General features: G+C 49.1%; 1 protein-coding gene across 3 annotated transcripts in view; it reads left to right on the top strand.

Moving 5' to 3' along the window:
• The first annotated feature begins 257 nt into the window (after nt 1–257).
• Nucleotides 258–21,411, top strand: part of CACNA1E (calcium voltage-gated channel subunit alpha1 E) — a 318,744-nt gene continuing 297,590 nt past the window's right edge. For all 3 annotated transcript variants that reach the window (XM_074961064.1, XM_074961066.1, XM_074961065.1), the window contains exon 1: nt 258–348. The gene's annotated coding sequence lies outside the window, so the exon portion shown is untranslated. The remainder of the gene's footprint in view (nt 349–21,411) is intronic.

Below are 21,411 nucleotides of genomic sequence, written 5' to 3' on the forward strand. Positions count from 1 at the left end.
ACTCGCTATTTCTCCTTTGTTATTCCCCGTCTGCCCCCTCTGGTATATGTGTGCGTTCTTTTTCTGATTGTCAGAAATTTCTTTTCCACTGTGTGGGCAGGAGACAGATTTTAACTGTCTCTATTTTTTCCCCTTTAAAAAAAAATCATTCTTTTATTCCCCCCCCCCTTCCTTCTCATTCCTCTTTTTCATTCTCTCCTTCTCCCCCTCCTCTTCTTGTGTCTCTCCCTCCCCCCTTCTCTTCCCCCCTCCTCTGTCTTCTTTTCTCTTCATATTACAAATAATGTATCTGGAATAGTATCATAACCTCTCCCAGCTTAAGTGCAGGAGCCATGCATTTAATACAAGGTAAGCTCTTGCTTTTGCTTGCTGTTTGTAGGGCTGGTGTTTCTCAGTAGCTTTCTAAAAGTAGATAATGCTGTGTGGTTTTTTTGGCATCTTGCATTCCTACCTAGCACAGGGAACCTTAGACTGGAGCCAGACTCCGTCAAGTGCTGCTACCTGTTGGGGGGGAATTGCTGGTGTTCTGCTCTCCAACTACCCCACACCCTTTTAAAAACATATTTATATATATACTTAAAAAAATCCTCTCTAGCGTGTGCGTGCCTCTTTGCTTTTATCTCAGGAAGAGATTTAGTCTCTGCTGAAAATTTTGCAAGGCTTTGTGTTATCTTTCCTTATGGCAGTGCTCTGGGCTCTGGGTGTGTATGTTGCTGCCTAATACAAACCATGCGATGGGAGCCTGGTCTAAAGCAAAGTACTGTGTTGTCACTTACAACTCTCCTCTCTGATGGATCTTCTGCACGCTACTGTGTCTGTGTGTGTTTTTGTGTATATTCTCTCTCCTCCCTCCCCACCAATGTCTCCACATTCCACTACAGGGGATTTACACTGCACTTAGATGGCTTTGAAGTTAGAAGAGGAACTTCTTCAGAGGAGAATTCTCTGCACCTTTGGGGCTTTGCTGTGCACAGGAAAAGCTCTGGCTCAAGAAAGTTTTTATTAAGGTAGCCTTTGTGCATTCTGAGGCTACTCAGTTACTTTAAGGTGGATTCTTTCGTTCCTTAAAATGAGCTTTGACTAAGTGAGCAGAGGCTCAGGAGAAGGAGAGGGGCAAGATGCCATTCATTGGGACTGCAAGCTGAAGGAGGCTGGTGATGGGGAAAGTGGTGAGCTCTGTGTTGTTGGATTTATCTTGCCTTCGCTTGTTTTATTTAAGGCAATTGGAGGCTATTTCCATCAGAGCAATTCTGGTAGCTTTCCCTTCCATGCAGGCAGAGTGTTCTAGCTCCTGCTTTATTGATGCCAAACTCCTCAGGTTTCATTTACATGTTTCAGAGTAGCAGCCGTGTTAGTCTGTATTCGCAAAAAAGAAAAGGAGTACTTGTGGCACCTTAGAGACTAACAAATTTATTTGAGCATAAGCTTTCATGCATCCGATGAAGTGAGCTGTAGCTCACGAAAGCTTATGCTCAAATAAATTTGTTAGTCTCTAAGGTGCCACAAGTACTCCTTTTCTAGTTACATGTTTGTGGACCCCATTCATTGGGACTGCAGAAATGAGGCTTCCACTCACCTCTCTCCATGCTTGGGCCAAGTGCCATGGAAAGGAATCCTCATTGTTTATATGGTGGGGGTCTGCGAGGGTCTTTTGTGAGGCTGTTGGTCTTAATATGCTGAAGGCTTAGATTTGACCCATTGGTGCCTCTGGTCCAGTGGTGTTGGACCAGTTTTTATAGTGGGGGTGCTGAGAGCCATTGAACAAAACTGTAAAACCTGTTGTATGTGATGGAAACCTCTTCAAGCCAGGGATTGCTGCCGCAGTGCCCCTAGTTCCAGCACTCCTGCTCTTGTCTTAAAGTGAGATTGTGCCATCCTACCCTTGCTCTTCTCTCTTGGCTGCCCTTTGGTGACCTGGGCTTGTGCCGTATTAGTGCAGCCCCCCAGCTCCCCTTACTACTTTTGGCTTGGCTGCTCCATAGGGTACAGCTCTGGCCCCTCCTGGTGCACAGCTCCTCTACTCCTCTGGCTTGGATGCACTTCATTGAAGCAGCTCCAGACCCAATTGGACACTGATTCTCTCTCTCCATTAGCTTGACTCTTCGTTAGTGATGCTGCTCTATATTCCACAGCTTCCTTGTTTCTCTAGCTTGGCCACTCGGCTCAGTTCCATGCTAGTGTATGGCTGTGCGTTCTTGTGACCCACGACTGCTACTTCCATTTGGGTTCCCCTTCTCCCTATGGGGGGCCCTTGGAAACCTTGTTCCCCCTTCCAAAGGTGTTTTGAAAGCCTACTTGGGCCACAGCTGTCCAGGGTCATGTCCATTGCCCATCGGTTGGTTAGCCTGCTGGCCTTGCTCAAACAAGTCTTGGTTCTGTCCTTCTCCCCACACCTGAGGCCTCTGTAATGTACCGTATCTCCTTTCCTTTAGAAAGCTTGCCTCCCTGATTTCCCCCCTATAAAATGCATGTCTTTATGACATGCCACTTCCCTCGCTGCTCCACCTGCATGCCCTTGGAGCGATGACCCTGTAATAATCATATACATTGCTCCCTTGCCAAATGAGTTTGCATTTCTGTTTGGTCTGAGTGAGGCTGGGTCCAACTGCGGCTAACAAATGGAGCTCTGCCTGGGGCCATTCAAGACTCATTGGTTGCAGAGTAATGAATGATTGGCCCCGAGTTGTAGCACTGTGTTGTTTGTCTTGCTTCTGCAGCTCTCTTGGCTCTTGAGCATTATACCAAGTGCGTGTCTGGCAAATGTTGTCCCTGCCTTAAAGTGCTGTGACCTGGCTCAACTGCAGCGTTCACTGTAGGGAAGCCCATTCTTTCCTTTCTGAAAGACACTGAATGGACTCTTCTTGGCTTGCAGGAGTTGGATATTGTGGTTTGTAAGATCTTGACCTATGTTACATTCCAAGATGCACCATGCCACCTGGGGCTGTAATTGCCTCCTAGTTCACAAGCTGGAGCAAGTTTGGCTCAGTCAACGTGAACATAGGACAGCTCCACCCTTGGTGCTGTAGGAAGTGGATGACACTCTCTAAGCTGGTACTGACTATTGTTCCAGCATGGGGTTAAAGAGGCATTGTGCTGCTAAAGGTGCTATCTGTTGGATGGGACATGAACTTGCAGCCTTGCCATCAGGAGTCATCTTTGGCAAGATCTGGAGCATTACGGCTCTTGAAGCCTTGGAATACTGGCTGCCAGCTGAGTAATGATTCTCCTTAACAGAATCCATAGCTTCTTTTAGAGACATTCCCTTCCACTGCCGCCTCCTAATATCCTTTGTGTAGAGTTGTGTGTATGGTAACACCCATTGTTTCATGTTCTCTGTGTATATAAATCTCCCCACTGTATTTTCCACTGAATGCATCCGATGAAGTGGTCTGTAGCTCACGAAAGCTTATGCTCAAATAAATTTGTTAGTCTCTAAGGTGCCACAAGTACTCCTTTTCTTTTTGCGGATACAGACTAACACGGCTGCTACTCTGAAACCTGTTGCAAAGTAGCTGCTCTGTGCCAGGGCAGCCTAGATCTGCTACCTGTCATCTTGCCCAAACCAGCTGTAGCTTCAGGCCAGCTACCTGCAGTCCTCCAGTAGTTCTCATAGTGCCTTCTGGCCACATGGATGCTGTGCAGAATGGCCTCCCTGGCAGCACTGCCCAGGAGATGAATACAAAGTTCCTTGGCCAGTTTGCTTATCCCCCAGCCAAAGGGAGAACTATGCATTGCTTGCTGGAGGCCTCCAGAAGGAGTGGTCAGTAGGGGCTGTCCCAGGGAGTGTGATTGCCTCTGGTCTCTGCACCCTCTCCGCAGAGGAAGAGAGAGCTATGCCAGTTACCACCATCTCCAAGCTGGCCTCCTCCTGTTTTCATGTTGGGGGGTGTTGTACATTCCCCATGGCTCTTTACGTCCCGTACTGCTAGTGATGGACTCACTCTGATCACTCTGCTTCTGTCACTGGTGGGTTTCTTCTTCTTCTGCCCTGAGCATGCTCCACATTAAGGAATTGGACTCCAACCCTGGTGAAGGTCTGGGGTGCAGCACAGTCCAGCAATTTGGTTATAATGTGCTTTGGGTCCTGTCCCCACACACATGAGACCAAACTGTATTATGTCCTGGCCAGGTGCTATTAAAAGCAAGAGCTGGAGCCTGCTATTGTGTGTAGTGTTGATGGGTCTCTGCTGCCTGTTGTCTTGCTTCCTGTCTGTTGGCCCCCTCTCTGCTCCCTGTGAAGGAAGGCACACATTAGGCATTGTGGATTGAACCCTGCACAGCAGAGACTGTGGACAAGTGTCAGTTCTTATTCAACGTGAATAAAACTCTTCCACTGATTATGACTTTGTGGCCCCTCTTCTCTCCCCCTCCCCCCGAGTGGTTGAGTCAATGCAGCCCACCCACTGAATCCAGTACAATGAGTCACAGGCTTTTCATACACTGGTGTGAATCACTCACTCACAGCAACAATGATGACTATAGTGACAGCTGAAAAGATAAAACAATTAATGACCCCCCGCCCCCCGCCCATGAACCAAGCTCTTTGGCTCAGGCCAGGTGGCTGGAGGCTGGAGTGAAAATTCCCCTCACTTTTCTGTCCCCATGACCTACATCCATAGATTGAACCAAGGCACCTTCTGATCTGTATCCAGGGGCTTTACCAGCAAGAACCCACTGCCTAATGTCCAGGAGGATCCAGCAGTTTAGTCTTAAGGCTATTGGCTATGGGCTGAGGGGACATCCACCAGCTAGGGTTGGCCTGTGGGGCCTCCACCAGCAGGGGATGGAACCCCTGACCCACAGACTGCAGTCGTGTGTGTGTGTGTGTGTGTGTGAGAGAGAGAGAGAGAGAGGAACAGACTTGGAACCTCTGGCCACGGGCTGTGGTCGTCGTGGTGTGTGTGTGTGTATGTGCGCCCGTGGACTGCAGTCAGGGACGTGTGTGTGTATGTGAGAGACTTGGAACCCCTGGCCCACGGGGTGTGTGTGTGCGCGCGTGCATGTGTGGAGGGATTGGAAACCCTGACCCATGGGTTGTCTGTGTGTGTACAGGCGCCTTGGAACGCCTGGCCCACGGGCTGTGGTTGTGTGTTGTGTGTGTGTGTGTGTGTGTGTATGGGTGCTTGGAACGCCTCGCCCACGGGCTGTGGACACGTGTGAGAGTGTGTGTGTGTGTGTGTGTGTGGGCGGAGGGCTTGGAAACCCTGGCCAATGAGCTGCAGTCAGGGGTGTGTGTGCGCGTGCGAGGCGGAGTTTGGAATCCCTGCCCATGGGCTGTGGTTGGAGTGGGGTGTTTATGGGGGTAGCTTGGAACCCCTGGCCCACGGGCTGCGGTTGGGGGCATGTGCAGAGTGGGGGCGGGGCTTGGAACAACTGATCTGCGGCCCGGGTGCGGGTGGGAAGGGAGCTGGTTTGGAGGCCTGGCTCCACTGACTGTGGTGGGAAGAGCAGGGGAGAGGCATCTCCATGGGTAGCTTTGCCAGTGTCCCTTCCGATTCACTCCTGCTGCAAATACAGAGAGAAACCAGACTCAGTCTGCAGATCTGGTGACTTTCCCCCAGCCCTTCCTGCCCGCCACAGGCCCCTTGAGTGCACAAGAAACATCTTAACCCCAGCGTGAGGGGCTGACAGGAGCCAGAGCCTTCAGAATGCTCTTTCTGCTCTTCTCCCTCATGCTGCTGGTGTGACAGATGGCAGCAGTCGTCTGCTCAGCAGGTGGCCAGGATACTTGGTTTGCTTCTCTGCTGAAGGCCTGGGCTGTGGCTGTGGCTGGCCCCCTGGAACCGGAGATACTGTTTTAACAATGGGAAGATGCTTGTTAATTACCTTCCCCAGCCCCCCTCCCACTCCATTCCTACTGCGCTTCTGAGAGAGAAACTCTGAATCATTGCAGAGATGGAGGGGTGCAGGCTTGGAGGGATGTTTCTAGCACCCTCCCTTCCCCCGTTCCCCTGCCAGGCTGAGTGTTAGAAACGGGGCTGGCGGCTGTTCCAGGTAGTGCTGTTTCTTGATGCTGGAGGGATCTTTCTGCTGGGAAGAGGATTCACTCTGGTAATTAGTGCAGCAGCCACGTGGCTCTGGTTTCCAGGGTCCATGATCTCATCCAAGTTGGATGGAGCTGCATTGCACAAGTTGTGGATTATTGGAAGTGTGTTTAATCTGCAAGAGTGGAGTTAGTGTCCTACGTGCCATTAGGGTCCTAGCCCCCTGCCTCCATCCCTTTCCTCTCTTTTGGCCAAACCCTACATCCCTGGCACATTTATTTCTGTTGTGCTTGTTGCTCTTGCTGCAACCCCTTCCCTCTGTCATTTCTGGCTTGGCTCCCCACCATCATGTCCCTCCTTCTTCCTTATTCCCTGCGGCTGAAATGAAGTGCTGGAGTATTTCAGAGATGTCAAAACATACCATTAGTTGCAGCTGTGAGGCCTTCTGCCCAGGGAGCAACCGCTGAGCTCCATGGCAGCCTGAGAAATGAGCACAGTTTGCAGGAGCAGTACATTTAGGGTGGGGGGAGAAGGGACTGTCGGAGGCCAGATTCTGGCTTTGGGATCCCCATGTCCTCTACTCTCTTCACCTGCTTCCCTCTGGTTCACGATTACTCTGGTGCAGATTAAGGCTGTCTTTCCCCCCTTTATGCTGAGATGCTGGCTGGCCAGACAGGTGCCTCCTGGGCTAAGCTGCCCCTGATTAAGTTAGTGAAAGAATATAACCTCCCCAAAGGCGGAGAGGAGTGTAACTTGTGTCCATGCAGCAGGATGCTAAGGATGGGAGCCAGGTTGAAAGCTTGCTGGAAGATAGTCTCAGGCTGTAGCCATGGGCTATTTCCTGAAGCAGGTTTGAAGGCCGATTCTTAGGACCAGATTCTGATAAGAACATGTGTTGTCTGGTGCCAGCTTGTGTAGAAAGAAGGGCGTGGCTTCTAAAAGTTCTCAGGAGTCATTCAGTTGTTCCAGGATATGGCCCATGGTGTTTGGTAGGTGGGGATTGACTCAGCATCTAACTCTCTGAATCAGCATTGAGCCGGTGCCCCGGCATAGTGCCAGGGGCCACTGAGGCTAGAGCTGCCCTCTGTCAGATGAGACATAGAACCAAAGTCCTGATTGTGGGTGGTCATTAAATCTGACATGACACTTTAACCAAGCGCAGGGAGAGTGTTACCTTTGGTGCTGTTGCTGGGTTACTGCAGTCCGCCTCTGAAAGCAGTCTAAATTGAATACTGTATTTTTTTCAAAATATCATCTAAACAAATATGCCCAATGCTGAGTCCTGACTAGACCACTCCCTGTCCAAAACAGGACCAAGGAGTCCTGAGCTTCAGCCGTCTATTGCTGTCTAGTAAATAGAGGCACATGGAATTTTTTTTTAAAATGAGCATACCTTAGAAATTCCCTTTAAAACACACACACAAAATATTCGGGAAAAAGATGTCATTAAGGCTGTGGAGTCCAAGTGCTCCAAAGTTAGGCTTGGTCAGAATTAAGGTAGCCTGTGTAACTTTAATTCTGCCCCCCGATAAGCTGGTTTCCCTTTCTCCTAACTTGGCAAGGTGGCAAGAAAACTCAAGATTGTCTAAATCCTTTGAAGGGGTTGGGCTTAATCTCTTCTCAGAGGTCACAGAGGATTGGTGCCTATAAATAAGTCTGAAACCAGCCAGAAGGGGTTCCTTAAAGTGCTGAGATGTAGGCAGCACTGGGCAGATAATGAGACTTCTCCCTCTCAGATGAGTGCACAGGGAAAGCTAATTAAGCCACGGCTAATATTTCTAAGGAAGTCTTTTGGTTCAGCAAAATATTTTGTGTTGCCCTATGTCCCCTCTACTCGGTGTTGTTACTACACTGCAGGGAAAAAGAGAGCTCATTGTCACCAACGCTGTCTGCATGCTTTTATTATCCAGGGATAGCTGAGACATTGTGTGAGCTTCCTCACAGCAGTGTCCTGGCAGTGCCAATGGGCTGCTAGCAGCTTGTGCTTCATCACTGTAGTCCCCTGGCGGTGACAGCAGTGCCGGGTTTACAGTGGCTCCATGGAGCTGGGCCCATACTCAGAAGGGGCCCCGGCCTGCTCCGCTTGTACTGTACCCCGAGACCCTACTGGCTTCCCCCACCCACCACTTGCTCCTCTCAGCCTGCCTGCCGGCTGGCTGAGAACTCCTCTTCACCCCCTGGCCCCACCCTGTGTTCCTCTCAGCCCCCGGCCGGACTCCAGTGCACCTCCGGCTCCAGGCAGTCTCTGCTTCCCGCCACCTGTGGGGCCCCACCTGTCTCCCCGGAGCTGAGCCGCCTCGGACTGGTGCAGAAGCCTGGTCTGTCTCAGCGAGTGTGTGTGTGTGTGGGGGGGGGGGGGCGGGGGAGGGAATAGTGTGGAGGGCTTGGCTGGGCCCTTCCGGCAAGTGCGTCTTGAGGGACCCCAGCCGGGGCAGGTCCTGGCCTGGCTGATCGTGCCACTCCTGAGGGGACGGAGCGATTCCTGGCCCTGGGACCAGCCCTGGCTGCACTGCCGGCTTAGCCCGGCGGACACAGTCGCCTCCCAGCGTGGCTGGTGAGTACGGCCGGGAGGCAGGGCTTGCAGGAGTGGGTCTGTGGGGAGTATGGGGGTGTGCTGGGCTGTGAAGGGGCGGGGAGGATCTCTGTGTGTTGGGGAACTAGGGAGTGCGGGTTCTGTGGGGGGTGCTGGGCAGTTGTGGTGGGGCTGTGAGCAGAGGGGTGCAGGGCAGGGCAGGGGTGGTGTCGTGCAGGGCGCTGTGCATTTGTGGGTGGGTGTGGGGAGGTGCTGAGCATAGTGGGTCCGGGGGGCCTCTGGCCATAGGGAGTCGGGGGGTGTTGGGTGTGTGTGTGTGTGGGGGGGGGAGCTGTGTGGTGTGGCATAAGTCCACTCCTGAGGGGAAGGGGCATGCTGGCAGCACAGGGCCGGGTGGGCCACTGTGTGTCTGGCAACTGCCGGTTTGTAAATAGTGCCCTCGCATTGGGCGGAGCAGGACCACCCCTGCCATGCCATGCCCCATTGCCAATGGCTGGCCCCTCGCTCCGGGGACTGACCTCCCTGCGCCATGCTCCATTGCCTCCATGGGGGCCCACAAAATATGTTTTGCGCTGGGCCCACAAAAGGTTAGTCCAGTCCTCGGTGCCAGTTGAAATCTCCAGCACTTTGAGTAGTCTCCCTGTATCGTGTCTGGAACGAAGCTCCCTATTAATGCCAGTGCAACCTTCCTTACCGGGGTGCCTGGTCAGATAGCTTTGTGAAACTGACAAACCTGTGAGGCAACGGAAAGAGACTAATGGTGACGGCTCCAGATTTCATTTGTGAAGGATAATCAACTAAATCCTAGCCAGCGGAGCACTCAGTTACATTGCAGCAGGCCCTGTCACCCAGTGGTCTGCAAGCAGCCCTGGGAAATTTGCATGTCTGGGGGTTCAGGGATGGCCCATTCCCAATAAGGAAAGAAACAGCAGGCTGGCTGCTCCCTTATAGCCGGAAGTTGAGAAGGAAATATGAGCTGTGGCAGTTAAAGCAAGTGTGTTCGCTGTCCTGTGTCTGTGACCTTGTAACAGCTGGGCCTGGTGCCCTGTGTGAGGTGAAAGTGACACGAGCATAGGTTAACTGAGAGATGCCCCTCCATGTGATAATATGGAGGTGTTGGTCACAACTCCAGAGTTAAGAATGAGTTCTGTTTTGCATTCAAATCAGGGATTCAATCTCTTTGTTATGCATGAAAACTACAGCGTTGCCTCAAATTTACAGCGCTTGCCCTTTGAGTCCAGAATGAATTTTGTGGTAAATCCTGCAATTAGTTTGAGTTAAAATTAATGGATTTCGATCCCTGAAGAAATTTAACATTTGCCAGTCTTTTCTTTATCCAGAATGATCTTAACAAGGGACTAATGCAGACCCTTCACTTTCCATATAGTTAGAGTTAATTGAAATCTTGTGCACAGACTATATTTGAAGAAATTTAGGTTGTAATTAAGTGAAGTTATTAATGATTATGATTAATAGGCTACAGACAAGCTCAGCTCAGCAATTCAGATAGTTCTTAAGTGGGGGCATTGTGAAATCAGAGATAACGCAACCATCATTACTCTTCCTCTACAACTATGTTGCATGACTGATTCCGTTGGTTGTAGTGACTCAGTGGTGGGAGGGAGATTGGACACATGTCCAGAATTCTCATTGGTCGACTGTTTGGCCCAGCTGTCCGTGCTCTTTACAGGTTGTATGGCTGCATGCTAGTCTGGGGATCAGTGCATGAGAGACTTGCCATACCACTGCTGGTTTAGCTCCCCTGTACATCAAGGGAGCACTCTTTGAGGGACTGAGGCAGGGGCACATGAGGAACCCTCACAGCACAGAAAGATTGGGACTCAGGGAGTGGGCCCCCCCCACCTCCCTTCACATTTTGCCTGTTTCATTAATACAGCCCTCTCAGCCAATCAGTCAGCCGCAAAGGAGGGGCCAGATTCACCAGTTGCTTGGGCTGCTTTGGACTGCTCAGGTGTCAGTGATGAATCTGGCCTTAAAAGTTAAAAGATGATTGAAAGTTAATGTTATAAATCTTCATTAGAAGTATCAGATAGCAGTTTTCACTCAAGGTTTCTTCTTCAGTGTTCATGTCTGCAACGTTTAATACCTTTAATAAACAAGGAAATCCCAAGGGAAAAAACCATGCACAGAAGCCACAAATTCTAAAATGTCTTAATCACAATTGTATTATGAGTCCCTGGCACAGCTACAGGACAGCGGGAGGGTTATCTGGGCGCCTTCAATGTGCATTTCTTATTTGAACGTGCTTGGATTTCTTTTAAGTGTAACTTGAACTCTGAATTTCTGGATTTTTTTCCCTAATGTTCGGTTTGGGGATAATTTCAACTTCCCTGTGATGGTTTTTACTCTTAAGTTACTGTATGGACTCTCAACCTTGCCTCCATCTTAATGGATCATGTTAGCTTGGATGTGAATATTATTTGTATTGGACAGACTCGGCTGCTTTGGAAAGGAGGACATGGAACCTTATGGCCTATGGCACCTGTTACCCCTACCTGAGCTGGCATTTAGTGGAGTATGAGGGCAGTTGCTAGCTCTAGATGGTTGCCCTCTGCTGGAGGTTAAGAATATGGGAATTGCTGTGCAAATGGTAAATAGTCTCTGTACTAGATGCTTCAGAGAAAGCTGTAAAATCCTCCGCATGGGCCATTGTGCAATAACACGTTCCTGGGGGAAATTCCCTCCTTACCCCAAGCGGGTAGAGGTTAGTGTAAAAAGAGCTGCGTCTGTAGCTTCTCCTATCTCAGCTCCTACCATACTCAACAGTTCAGACAGGTGTAGGAAATCCTCTGCCATAGCCCAGGCACCTGGCCTCTTTCCCTCACTGCAGGGCTCATCTCTGTCTCTCTCCTCCTCTTGCTCAGCCATTCACTCTCCATTTCTCTCCTCTTGCGCTTCATTGTGCTCCACCCTTGGGTAAGCCCATATTTGGCTCTGTTGAGGAATATCTTCTCTTGGCTTTCTCTGGCTTTGTCTTTCCTAGTACTTCCTTGGCCCTCATCATCATGGTATCGGAGTGCTTCCCGTGAGCTAAACGAGGACAATTTGCTGCCCTGCCCCCACTTCACTGCCACCGCTCCTCTATCTCTCTCTTCTATTTGTCCAATTTGGGATCAAATCCTGCCCCCAGTTACCATTTCACAATCTTGCTGATGTCAGCGATCCTTTGCATCTGAGCCCTCTTTTTCTCTTGTCTCTTTCCTATTACCTACCTTTCTGCCCTCTCCTCCTCTTTCCACCCCCAAGGTCTTGCTTCACCTCTCCTCATGGGGGTTTATATTTGCCATGTAAAGGTAACTGCACCAGCTGGGACAGATACCCCCACCCACCCACCAACCACTGTGACTTCTAGTTTATATACCAAGGTGCTATTGTCCCTAATTTTCATGATCCTGCCAACCACCCCCCTCCCACCGCAACCCGTTTTTAAACCTGGTTGCACTGTGCATGTATCTTTCCCAACTTCTGAGGCTGCCCGTTTCGCGTGTAACTCAGAGTTCATTCACTGGCTTGTCGTCACTTGTGTATAGTCTATATTTTCCTTGCCATGTTGTGTTTTTTTTTTTTTCCTCTTTAGATCTGTGGATTTTCCCACCATCTGCTTCCCCACAGAATCATAGAAATGTAGGGCTGGAAAGGACCATGAGAGGTTATCTAGTCCAGCCCTCTGCGCTGAGGCAGAACCAAGTAAACCTAGACCATCCCTGACAGGGGTTTGTACAACTTCCTCTTAAAAACCGCCAGTGATGGGGATTCCACAACCTCCCTTGGAAACCTAGTTCAGAGCTTAACCACCCTTCTAGTTAGCAAGGTTTTCCTAATATGTAACCTAAACCTCCCTTGCTGCAGATGAAACCCATTATTTCTTGTCCTACCTTCAGTGGACATGGAGAACAATTGTTCACTGTCCTCTTTATAGCAGCACTTAACAAATTTGAAGATTGTTATCAGGTTCCCCTCCTCAGTCATCTTTTCTTAAGATGACTGAGGAGGGGAACCTAAACATGCCAGTTTTTTTAAACCTTTCCTCATAGGTCATGTTTTCTAAACCTTTTATCATTTTTGTTGCTCTCCTCTGGACTCTCTTCAATTTGCCATGTTTTTCTTAAAGTGTGGTGCCCAGAACTGGACACACTACTCCAGCTGAGGCCACACCAGTGCTGACAAGAGCAGGACAATTACCTCCTTTGCCTTACATATGACACTCCTGTTAATACACCCCAGAATATTAACCTTTTTTGCAACTGCACCACATTGATGACTTATATTCAATTTGTGATCCGCTATAATCCCCACATCCTTTTCAGCAGTACTAAAATCCTAGCCAGTTGTTCCCCATTTTGTAGTTGTGCATTTGATTTTTTTTCCCTTCTTAAATGAAGTACTTTGCTCTTGTCTGTATTGAATTTCATCTTGTTCATTTCAGACTAATTCTCCAGTTTGTCAAGGTCATTTTGAATTCTAATCCTGTCCTCCAAAGTGCTTGTAACCCCTCCCAGCTGGGTGTCATCTGCAAATTTTATAAAAATGTTCTCCACTCCATTATCCAAGTCACTAATGAAAATATAGAATAGTACCAGATCCAGGACTGACCCCTGGGAACCGCACTAGATACACCCTGCCAGTCTGACAGCAAACCAGTGATAACTACCTTGTGAGTACAGTTTTTCAACCAGTTGTGCACCCATTTTATAGTAATTTCATCAAGACCACATTTCCCTAGTTTGTTTATGAGAATAACATGTGGGACACTGTCAAAAGCCTTTCTAAAATTGAGATGTATCACATCTGCTGCTCCCCCACATCCATTAGGCCAATAACCCTGTCAAAGAAGGAAATTAGGTTGGTTTGGCAAGATTTGTTTGGGACAGGTCCATGCTGGTTATTCCTTAGAACCCTAGTGTCCTCCAGGACTTCACAAACTGATTGTTTAATAATTTGTTCCAGTGTCTCTCCAGGTATCAAAGTTAGGCTGACTGGTCTGTAATTCATGTTCAGCTAAAATGACTAAGCTGTCCCCACCAACCATCTGTGCTCTGCTCTGCAGCTACAGCCCAGATCTAATTAGCCAAGACTGTTTGTAAGTCATGTAAGGTTAAAAGCCACCCAATTCCCCCATGGTGGGAAGGCTTTGTTTGTCAGCGCTCTGAGTCCCACCACTCCACCCCACCACTTTACACCCCCTTGTTGTTTTGCTCCCAGCAAGCACCCTAGTAGCCCAGGATTGGATACTATCATCTGGGCGAACTTGCCAATGCCACGCCTCAGCCGGCTTAAGGAATTGCTGCTGGTGGCACATTCCCCCCGCTCAGGAGAGTACCCTGGCTGCACAAGGGGCTTGGGTTGGATAACAAGCCTGGTTCTTCTAATGGCAGTAATCTGCACTGCCCTGTCGGTCACCAAGTGCTGAGAGTTATATTTGAAGGCCATTGTCAGGTGGCCTAAGGGCTGCTGGCACTTCCAGGGTGCACGTGTGTGTTTGAATGAACCCAACCATCTGTTCTGCCTCCAAGACGGAAAAGACTGTCGGTAACATTTGTTTCCCAATGTCACCTGCTGCTCAGTGCGGTGGGCCCTGTGGTACTCGGCACGGCTCTGTCACCCTCCACTGGCTGAGCCACATAGAAGCTGAAGGTTCCACTGCAGACTTTGAGCTTGCAGAGCTGGGTCTTTTTGCTCCAGCTACAGATATTATGGTGATGGGAGGCTGCAGAAATACATGTTTAATGTACCCCAGAGATGCCTGGAGGCAGATTGTACCTCACTGTTATTTCCAGCTGCCTGAAGACTTCATAAGGCAGTGTCATGCCAGGTCACCTGCAGGAATCCTTCCAAACAACCCAAAGGGCTCGGACTAGTAATTAGTTGTACTACAGTAGTGCCTGGAGGTCCTAGTTGAGGCCCATCGTGGTAGGCGATGCAGGGAAGGAGCTGTGCAGGGAAGTAAGTGGACATCGGGTACCTTTATATCTCTGGACAGAGACCTGGATTGCAGGCCACAGAGGAACAGAGCAGCATCTGTAGAGCCTTTAGCGACTCTCCTATGCAGGAAGTCAGGGAGGGGGGCAGGTAGTGGTGAGGAGGGGCAGAGCAAGTGGGCAAGAGCAAACAGGACAAATGCCCACTTTTGCCAAAAGTCAGGACAGCTGGGACGGGGCTTAAAAAAGGGACTGTCCCATCCACAACGGGGCATATGGTCCCCCAACCCATGCAGCCAAGAGAGAAATGGGGAATGAACTCAGAGTGGAGGGTGCTGCTGTGCATGATACACCCTGCCCCAAAGATCTCGCTGTCTCAGTGGAGCAGAGACAGAGGGTGGGAAACTTCATTTAAAAATAAAAGCTTAGGTTTTTCAGGAGCCGCTGGGTTAGCGCCACACCCTTCCGTGCCCCCAGTGAGTGGGCAAGCAGTGTCTTTGGGTGGTTTTCATAGTGCCACGTTCTCGGCTTCTGGCATTTTGTCTCCTATTAGCCCCCCCTTTTTATCTCAGACACATCAGAAGAGCGCTGCTTGTGTTTGAAGTTTAGCGACTTACTAAGCAGCCTGAAAAATGTTTACAAAACACAGCTCCGGTGATGCACGCTAATGTCTAGCTTTGTGTTCTGCCGTTTTCTTCAGCTATTTGCAAATGTGTCATTTGCTCCGAAAGTTGCTTTTAGAGTTTAGTTTTGAAACACAGGCACTGCGTGGGCTCTTCCACGGTGCCTAGTTCAGCATCCACATGCTACCTGCAGCCCTTCTTTCCACCATCACCTCCACCACTGCAAGATTGTGGCCAGTATCCTCCCCTGCCATGAAAACCTCCAACCTTGTGGTTAACTTCGATTTGTCCCTGTCCTTTCCCATGGTCCTCTCTTGCCTGGGCTTGAGTAACCAGTTCCCGTGGAGCCTCCTTGGCTCAGCCTCTTCAGCCCATGCAACTTCCAGCAGTTGAACTAGTATCTCAGAGGGCAGGTCAACATTACCGCTTAAATCGGTGTACCTTCCATCGCTCGGGGGTGTGAAAAAGACACTCCCCGGAGCGACTCAGCTTACAGTGACCTGGTGCTATGTCAGCAGGAGACACTCTCCCATCGGCATAGCTTCTGCCTCTCGTGGAGGTGGAGTAGTTACGCTGACGGGAGAGTGCTGTCCCATCGGCACAGTGCGTCTTCACCGGACGCGCCATAGTGGCACAGGTGCATCGGTGCAGCTGCGCTGGCACAGCGCTGTGGTGTAGACTTGCCCTGAGCTCCAACAACATCACCCTACCTCCAGTTCCTGAACTGGCTCCTTGTCTCTTTCTACCTGACATCCTGGTCTTTGATGCTCTGCTCAGTGCTGTCTCTCTGCTCTCCTCTCCAGTCACTCTCCCACCTTGCGCTCTGTCTGGTCTCACCTTTGCTCCCTTTGTCTCCTCTTGCTGTTGCCTTTGTGCCTTTCTTTTCATGCTGCATGCTGTGGCTGGGTTGACATCTCTCTGGCTGGGCACCCAACGGCCTTGCTCTCCTCCTGCAATCGCATTTCTGTCACCTTCCTTTCCGCTGCTGATGTCCGATCCTGGGCGACATATTCCTCCCCTCTCACCCTGCCTTAATCTACGCTAAAAATCATTAGCACCTAGCCTACAATATTCTGACTCTATCAATGCTGCAGTGTCATTTGCATTAACCCTCCTCCTTCCGTCCCATATCACCATGCCTTGCCTGCCTGAGTGTTCTAGGTTTGTCTCCTTTAGATTGTGAGATCCTGGGGGCATGGCCCATGGCCCTTTCGGGGTGGGAATTTCCAAAGCATTCGGCATCAGCTGCTCCCATTGGAGTCAATGGGAAAATTCGCAACAATAGGAAAATTTCCATTGACTTCAGTGGGAGCAGAGTTGGATTGATGCTGGGGATTCTTGAAAATTCCTCTCTCGATGACATCGAAAATGCTGCTGCTCTATTCTGTGTGTATCTGTGATTATGGAATAACAGTGTAATTCCTGTGGCTGGGAGGGGGAATTTCTTTCAACCCCTCTCCATCTAGTGGGATGCAACTGAGTGAAACAAATGTAGGCTGAAGTATTTCTTAATGGTGAAACCTATTACACTGTGAAATAGGCTCTGCAAAGGCAGTGGTGCAAGCCCCATCGTCTGAGCCACTTACAAATCGATTGGGCAAAGCCCTGGGGAAGAGGTTTAGTAAAGGAGTGATTCTGCACTAGCCCCTGAGGGATGGACTGAATGACTGTGTCCCCAGTCATACTGGGAGCTCCTTAAATCGAAGTGCGTAGATTGAATAGTAATGTTGCTAGCAGCTTTATTGGTCATGTCTGCACTGCGTGGATATCCTAGCTACGCAGCACTCACGAGAGCCTGATCCAAAACCCACTGAAGTCAACGGGAGTCTTGGGCTTTGAGTGAGGCCCTAAACTCTTGTAAGGGTGGGATTTTTAGGAACATGCCATGTTGGCCTAACTCTGCTCCTGAGGAAATCAGTGTGAGCCACACTATTCTCTGTGGGAGCAGAGTTAGGCCAAGGCACTGGCCTTTGCATTTGACTTGAGATGGATTTCCTAGGGGCTGTCTCTACTGAGGTTGTTTCAAAGCCCAAGACAGCAGTCCAGAGAGGATGTTCCCAGAGCATAATGATCAGGACTGGGCCTAGCCTATTTTGGGTAGAGCTGCAAAGTCATTTTTTGTCCCTCCTTCCTTGGACAGAACTGATTCCTTCCTTATTGCATCAGTATGCCTGGGGCCAGCCTAAGGGGGGCTAGTGAGATGATCCTATGGGATGCACCCATGCTTGACTGCAAAGTGCGGAGTGCTGGAGATCTTGAGAGATGAGCGGAGGACAAGAATTCTATTTTGTGGCAATTTTTGAAGTTTTGAAATGTGTTTGTTTCTCATTGGAATAAAACCGGAAGCTTTTGAACATTTTTGCAACAACAAAATTGTGTCAAAATGTCCATTTTCGGTTCAAAATCTGGGTTTCTTGTGTGTGGGTATTTAGCACTGGTGGTTAGGCCACTTGCCTAGGCTATGGGAGACCCAGGTTCAAGTCCTTGCTCTGACCGATTCATCTCTGATCGCTTGAATCAGGCAGAGCAGGGATTGAACCAAACTTCGTTGAAATAATACATCTCTGCAAAATGTTTCCATTTAGAGGAAACAGCATATTTTGGCAAAATTTCATTTTGTGGAATGCTCAACCAGTTCTAATCTTTAGGTTACGTTCTGAGCGGGTCCGAAGATCTTCGATGGAACCATTTTCCTTTGCAGAATGTGGTTCTATCAAAATCAAAATGCTCTGTGAAATTGTCAGTTTTGCTGAAATTTTGTTGGGAAGAGAAATCGGGAGAAAAAAGTTCTGACAATATTGAAAATTTCCATTTTGATTTCATTTTGAAATGACTCTGCGTTTGGAAATTTTTATATTTTCTTATGAAATAAAGTGAAATTGAAATGAAATGCTTCAGTTTGTTGAAACTAAATGTTTCAGTCAACCCCAAGCAATTTGTTTTCTTTTGCAGAGAAATTAGAATTTTACAAAGTTTTGTTCCTCCTCATAATGTCGAAATTTTGAAACCCTCCACAAAACAGGATTTCCATCCTCTGCACAGCTCTATTGCTTATATCTTATGAGGGCCTATATGCAATTGCCAACGTTATAAAAGCATTGCAAGGGAGCATTGTCCAATTAAACTCAGGGACGACGGTAATACCTAGCTTTTATTATAGTGTCTCCTCTTCAGATGTCAAAGTGCTTTACAAAGGAGGTGTGTATCATGCTCCTCGCTTTACGAATGGGGACACAAGGCCTACAGGCAGTGTAGGGTTTTGAGCATGTTCCAGTGAATTACAGCACTTTACTGATACTAACAGCTCATCACTGCTCCCTGTAGCGGAAAGGAACTATTCTTACAGGATGGGAAAACTAAGGCAGAAAGGATCAGTGACTTTACCAAGGTTCCAGAGGGAGTCTGCATTGGAGTCAAGACTGGAATGCAGGAGACCTTGTTCTCAGTCCTGTGCTTACTTCACTGGACCCTACTATTGTATTGGGCCCTCCTTCTGGCCAGAGGTCAATGGCCACTTAGTAGAGGAGCCACCTTCAGAATCAGTCTACAGAATCGCCTCTGTCAGCCAGCAACTGATCATGAGTCCTCCCAAATATCGAGAGACCTCTGACCATATGTGCAATGGATGCTAAATTCCATCTGAGGCTGCTGGAGGGGAGACTGGATAACCTGTGATTACCAAGAAAAATCGATATGGGGCTTTCAGCCCTAGTGATCCATTGGTTTCCAGGGCTGCCCTCACAAGGAAAGGGGCTAGAGCTGCCCCTGGCCTTGTGGGTGCACAGCACCTTTGAAATTCAAGCCCATCGCTGTGATTTTTAAGTGAAAGCTAGTCTTCTCCTTTACCCTTCTGCTTCTCCGTAGCAGGGGGACTCAGCAGTGGCTTTGAGGTCAGTAAATTCCAGCTCTGATTACTATAGCCTGATGCTTTTCCTATCTGTAATGTGTCCGATTCTGTGCTCATGCCACGTCCATGCAACCCATGGGCGTTCTATCTCTGCAGATGTAACAGTCCCATAGTATTGCTTTTCTCAGTCCTAGAAGAGCGTGGCGCAATTGTGGCTGTTCTGTTCAGGCGCATTAAGAAGAACGCAGACTCTTTCCAAAAAAAAGTCACACATTCATACAGGGTGGTTATTTGTAGGCCTGGGGCTGGCTCCCCAGGGTTTGGAACTTTGACACTCAGTGATTTTTATTCTAGTGGTTGCTTACAGCTAATTGACGAAACGTAGCTATGTGCATATCTCATTTGACTTATTTGTGAGTGTCGTGACTTAGTTTTTGCCATTTTTATGTTTTACTCATGCAGAAAAATGTTCGCGTCATCAGGGGGATTATTAAGTTGAAAACTGTCACCTGTTTTCTTTGGTATCCTAGTTGGTTAAGTTAATGCACTGGGTTGTAGATGCATTCAGTCACAAAGGACAGTCCTGGACATTAGCTCTGTGCTAGATCCCTGCTCTCCAATAGCTCTTGTACAGTAAACATTACCTCTTCTCAAACAAGGGAGCCTACTGCCCAATGTTCATTAAGTACTGAGCTTCCCAGTCTGTTCTGTCACTAGGACCTGGAAGGACCACTCTCTCAAGCCTCGTCCGTATTACGACAGGCTGTGATGGATGCACCATGTGGAACTTGCCATAATGGAAGACGACCTGGTCTTTAGGCTCGCAGGAGCTGTGATCGGCTGAATGCCATTGGGAGCCTTTTTGTGGGTGGACATCTGAAGGCCACATCCTTGGTCATTCCCAGGGTCTGAGCCCAGGATTTCCAGAGCTAAAGAGTGAGCCTCTACAGCTTGGGCTAAAGGACCGAATCCCCGAGCTAGTGGATGTAGCAGATTTGTATCTTCTGTGGAGCAGGCTCAGAGGGATATTCATAATGCACTCTGAGCAGTGGGTTAGACGCATGGCGTGTCAAAGAATATCTGAGACGCTACTTCTCCAGCACTCAGCACGACTCACTCAGCGTATGGCACGGCTGCAACATGGTTTTGGAATTGTCATGTGGTCACAAACCACGCTGTATGTGCTGAAGCTAGTAGAGTGTGGGCGGGACTGTGGAGCATGGGATTCATACGTTCCCCATTTCCCTTCATCCCGTCCGCTCTTCTTGCTGTTGTATCAACAGACAGCAATCCAACAGAGCCTGTCTCCTGGGAGGGAAGGGAAATCCACTCTCCAGACTCATTCAGTCTGAGCTTTTCCCACACTGCCCCTCTGGGGGACCTCAGTTCTGAACTGGCAGGAATTTCCCATAGCTATCAATGTGGTGGGGGGATGCTGGATTCGGCCTATCCCACAGTGTGTGGAGCTGCTGTTCAGCGTCCGTAGCCTTGCTTAGAATTGCAGATTTTTTCAGGCGGAATTTCTTGGCACTAGCCTTGTCTAAGCAAAGCTGAAGTCTGAATTAATGCTTTAATTATCTAGGAATCTTTCCCCAAAGGCCACATTCTCCATTTTAATTTTAGACGTTTCTCATACGTAGGATCTTTCTTCTCCTGATCCTGTCATCTATAATGCTGAAAGCATCCCCCAGGGAGCGTGACTGGGACACAAACGACTTCCCTGCATGAAACTGTCTGTAACAGCTGAGCGTGCTTGCAGAGCCATGCCCAGCGTTTTAGTGCAGCATAGAGCTCTTGTCAATGAAAGGGGGGGCTGGTGCCTTGATTCAGAGGGGCAAAGAACTTAGGGCCACATTTACAAAGGTATTTCAGTGCCTAAAGATGTAGATGGGTGCCCAGTGGGATTTTTGAAAGTACCTAAGCAGGCTAGGTGTCTGACTGGCATTGGGATTTAGGCATCCTAACCTGCTTGGGCACTTTTGAAAATCTGGCCCTAGGCCTAACATGCAGGGCAACAAATTCTGTGTAGACTAGACCAGACAGGGAGTCCCCCACCCCCTTGTTCTGTAATAGATGGCACTTCCAGGGTATTTTCCCTCCAAGCATCTCTGAGCACTCTCCAAAGTGAAGAGAGCCTCCTGCCACCCTGGCAGGTTGGGAAGTATTAATGTGCCCATTTTATGGATAGGTGAAGCTGAGGTACAAGGAGATTAGACAAGGCCTTGTCTAATACACAGACTTACGCTGGTATAACTAAATGTAAGCGGGGGAATAGTCCTGCTATTGTGGGGAACTTTCCTGGCTTCTGCACTACCCCGGTGAAGTGGGCTAGCGAAAGGATCTATGTCCTCGCTCCCACTTCCTTTACCCAGTGGCCTCCCTGCCCTTGAGGACTCCTCTTCCACTCTCCTGTCTGGCAGAGTCCTCGTAACCCCAACAAGGCTGGCCCCAGGATTCCTGGGGGGCTCAACCCCCAACCCTGCTG

Source organism: Natator depressus, chromosome 8 (assembly GCF_965152275.1).
Source record: "Natator depressus isolate rNatDep1 chromosome 8, rNatDep2.hap1, whole genome shotgun sequence".
Classification (NCBI taxonomy): domain Eukaryota; kingdom Metazoa; phylum Chordata; order Testudines; family Cheloniidae; genus Natator; species Natator depressus.